Source organism: Giraffa tippelskirchi, chromosome 12 (assembly GCF_054371585.1).
Source record: "Giraffa tippelskirchi isolate mGirTip1 chromosome 12, T2T-mGirTip1v1.2.pri, whole genome shotgun sequence".
NCBI lineage: Eukaryota > Metazoa > Chordata > Mammalia > Artiodactyla > Giraffidae > Giraffa > Giraffa tippelskirchi.
This window is the reverse complement of record NC_137286.1, coordinates 120796296-120800779: the sequence shown is the minus strand read 5'-3', so window position 1 is coordinate 120800779 and position 4484 is coordinate 120796296.

The window sequence follows — 4484 nt, the reverse complement described above, 5'->3', positions numbered from 1 at the left end:
TGGAATTTTACTTGTCATCATAGGCTATTTGCTGTTTTGTAATGGATAGTGGCTAATTAAACTTGCGATGACCTTGTTGTTCTAGTTGCAAATACAATAGTGTCTTGAGTCATTTACTGAGTTGTCAGTGATGGATGGAAGTGCTTCTCAATAATTAGGTAGTAAACAATGGTAACTGAGCAATAATTCACACTAGCATGGGGAAGGTATTTTATAGAAACATGGCAAATGACACATTGCTGCCATCTTTGTAAAGTGGTGCTAGACCCCAATAAATCATATTCTTCATTGGTACAGGACACATTAGAAGATTATCATATTTCAAATAAACCAAAGAATATATTCCTCTCTCAAGATTGTCCTATCCATGGAAAGGGCTTTCTCTCACAAGCAGTCCTTATTTGCAACACAAATTAGCAACTTTTCCAGAGTGGTAAGACAGATGGCAAACATTTTTATTATTCTGGCTTGCTTGTCATAGTTGACATGAGGGACAGAACAAGAACACAGTGAAAAGAATTCTAAGGGTCCTGACAAACATTTGGAAAAATAATAAATTCGATAACATAAATTTGCTGATTGGAGCAAATATTCTCCTTTTTATCAATTCAGTTATATTCCCTTTGAAAAATCCCACATACTTTGGCATGCGGGTTTGTTCAGTGGGTATAATTCTTTAATAATCCTCTTATTTCTCTCAAAGTTTGGTAGATACAGTTGTTTCCTCTGTTTCATAGATCAAGACACTGTGGTATAGCATGCTTAAATGGCAAAGGTGACAAAGTGAGACAACCGGTACAGGCAAGAGAATCCAGGCCTTTAGATTTCAAGTTCCATTTCACTGTTAATGAGAGTATGTGATGGCTTACAATGGTGACTTCTGCAACAAATTATGTCTACATCATTAAGCTGATTCTTAAATTTGATTGTTCATAAAATGTAGAAGAAATAAATTGCTATAATGTGCAGGCCATCCACTCTTAAGGTGGAAGTGGAAAACTTTAGGAAGATCACCAACATGTTCATTTAGAGAGGAAGATATTGAAAGGCAGTACTTTTTTGCATGCCTAAGGACATGCAAGGAGAAGGCAATGGCACCCCACTCCAGTACTCTTGCCTGGAAAATCCCATGGACGGAGGAGCCTGGTAGACTGCAGTCCATGGGGTCGCTAGAAGTCGGACACGACTGAGCGACTTCACTTTTACTTTTCACTTTCATGCATTGGAGAAGGAAATGGCAACCCACTCCAGTATTCTTGCCTGGAGAATCCCAGGGACTGGGGAGCCTGGTGGGCTACCGTCTATGGAGTCGCACAGAGTCGGACACGACTGAAGCGACTTAGCAGCAGCAGCAGCAAGGACATGCAAGTAGTTGATGGCAGAACTTTAACCACAAGGAAGAGAATAGAATTCAAATGACTTTATGACCAGGCAAGTAGTGAATGAGTGAGCTAGGTGTTAGACTATAAGGGTGTTGTGGCCACTCAGAGGAATGTACATTCTGACTAAGTACACTCAAACACAGCCCACAGCCCACCTGCTTCAAGTACTTAGCTAGAAATTGGGTTTTCTGACTTCCTATCTACAGTTGCCTCCACATTCTTATCAAGTCATATGAACTCTATCAGCTTTTATGGGATTTTAATCAACTATTTTACTATTCCCTAAATAATGCAAGAATAATTGCTATTAGCTTTTTCACTACAGAATTTTTTTTGAGTCAAACAATACATGTCCCCAAAGTAAATTTAGGAGAAACTGAAGAAGTGTCTTAATGACGCAGATAACCACCATAGTGTGATCATTCACCTAAAGCCAGACATTCTGGAATGCAAAGGCAAGTGGGCCTTAGGAAGCATCACTATGAACAAAGCTAGTGGAGGTGATGGAATTCCAGCTGAGATATTTCAAATCCTAAAAGACGATGCTGTGAAAGCGCTGCATTCAATATGTCAGCAAATTTAGAAATCTCAGAAGTGGCCAAAGGACTGGAAAAGATCAGTTTCACTCCAATCCCAAGTAAAGGCAATGACAAAGAATACTCAAACAGCAGGACATTTGCACTCATCTCATACTCTAGCAAAGTAATGCTCAAAATTCTCCAAACTAGGCTTCAACAGTATGTGAACTGAGAACTTCCAGATGTTCAAGCTGGATTTAGAAAAGGCAGAGGAACCAGAGATCAAATTGCCAACATCCACTGGATCATAGAAAAAGCAAAAGAATTCCAGAAAAACATCTCTTTCTGCTTCATTGATTAACCTAAAGCCTTCGACTGTGTGGATCACAACAAATTGTGGAAATTCTTAAAGAGATGGGAATACCAGACCACCTGACCTGCCTCCTGAGAAATCTGTATGCAGGTCAAGAAGCAACAGTTAAAACAGGACATGGAACAACAGACTGGTCCCAAATTGGGAAAGGAATATGTCAAGGCTGTATATTGTCACCCTGCTTATTTAACTTATATGCAGAGTACCTTGTGTGAAATTCTGGGCTGGATGAATCACAAGCTGGAATCAAGATTGCTGGGAAAAATATCAACAAACTCAGATATGCAGATGACACCACTCTTATGGCAGAAAGTGAAGAGGAACTGAAGAACCTCTTAATGAAAGTGAAAGAGAACAGTGAAAAAGTTGGCTTAAAACTCAGCATTCAAAAAATGAAGATCACGGCATCTGGTCCCAACAGTTCAGTTCAGTTCAGTTCAGTCACTCAGTCGTGTCCAACTCTTTGCGATCCACAGCACGCCAGGCTTCCCTGTCCATCACCAACTACTGGAGCCTAAGCAAACTCATGTCCATCGCATCGGTGATGCCATCCAACCATCTCATCCTCTTTCATCCCCTTCTCCTCCCGCCTTCAATCTTTCCCAGAATCAGGGTCTTTTCAAATGAGTCAGTTCTTCACATCAGGTGGCCAAAGTATCAGTCAGTATCAGCTTCAGCATCAGTCCCTCCCCAATGATTATTCAGGACTGATTTCCTTTAAGTTTGACTCATTTGATCTCCTTGCAGTCCAAGGGATTCTCTAGAATCTTCTCCAACACCACAGTTCAAAAGCATCAATTCTTCAGTGCTCAGCTTTCTTTATAGTCCAACTCTCACATCCATACATGATTACTGGAAAAACTATAGCCTTGACTAGATGGACTTTTGTTGGTAAGGTAATGTCTCTGCTTTTTAATATGCTGTCTAGGTTGGTCATAGCTTTTCTTCCAAGGAACAAGCGTCTTTTAATTTCATGGCTGCAGTAATCCAAGTCTATGCCCTGGTCCCATCATTTCATGGCAAATAGATGGGGAAACAATGGAAATAGTGACAGACTTTATTTTCTTGGGCTCCAAAATCACTGTAGATGGTGACTGCAGCCATGAAATTAAAAGACGCTTGCTCCTTAGAAGGAAAGCTATGACCAACCTAGACAGCATATTAAAAAGCAGAGACATTACTTTGCCAACAAAAGTCCATGTAGCCAAAGCTATGGTTTTTCCAGTATGTATGGATGTGAGAGTTGGACTATAAAGAAAGCTGAGCACTGAAGAATTGATGCTTTTGAACTGTGGTGTTGGAGAAGACTCTTGAAAGTCCCTTGGACTGCAAGGAGGTCCAACCAGTCAATCCTAAAGGAAATCTGTCCTGAATATTCATTGGAAGGAGGATGCTGAAGCTGTAACTCCAATACTTAGGCCACCTGATGCGAAGAACCAACTCATTGGAAAAGACCCTGATGCTGGGAAAGATTGAAGGCAGGAGGAGAAGGGGGTGACAGAGGATGAGATGGTTGGATGGCATCACTGACTCAATGGACATGAGTTTGAGTATGCTCTGAGAGTTTGTGATGGACAGGGAGGCCTGGCGTGCACAGTCCATGGAGTTGCAAAGAGTCGGACACGACTGAGCACCTGAACTGAACTGAAGTGTCCTTATTGAAGGGACAAAGCAATCCAGATTTTTCCAGGATAGCAGTTTTAACCTATCTTCTTATTTTCTGTCTAAATAGACATTTATCACAGTCACTTATTCCCTGGTGGCTCAGATGGTAAAGAATCGCCTGCAAGGTAGGAGACCTGGGTAAGATCCCTAGTTTGGGAAGAACCCCTGGAGGACAGCATGGCAACCCACTCCAGTATTATTTCCTGGAGACTCCCCACAGACAGAGGAGGGTGGCGGGCTACAGTCCATGGGGTCTCAGAGTCAGACATGACTGAATAACTAAACACAGCACATACCTCTCAAAACTCCTCTTGCTCAATTTCTCTTAAAATATTCCTCCACACTGACTGCATTGGTTTGAGGTCCATCATTTTTCATCTGGAATGTCACATTAATATCCCATGTGGCTTCTTCATGAAGTTAGAAACTTGTTCTCCTAATTGTCAGCATCTAGCAGAGTTCCTGGCATATAGTTAAGTGAAAGTGGTAGTCTCTCAATCGTGTCCAACTCTTTGTGATCCCATGGATTGTAGCCCACTAGGCTCC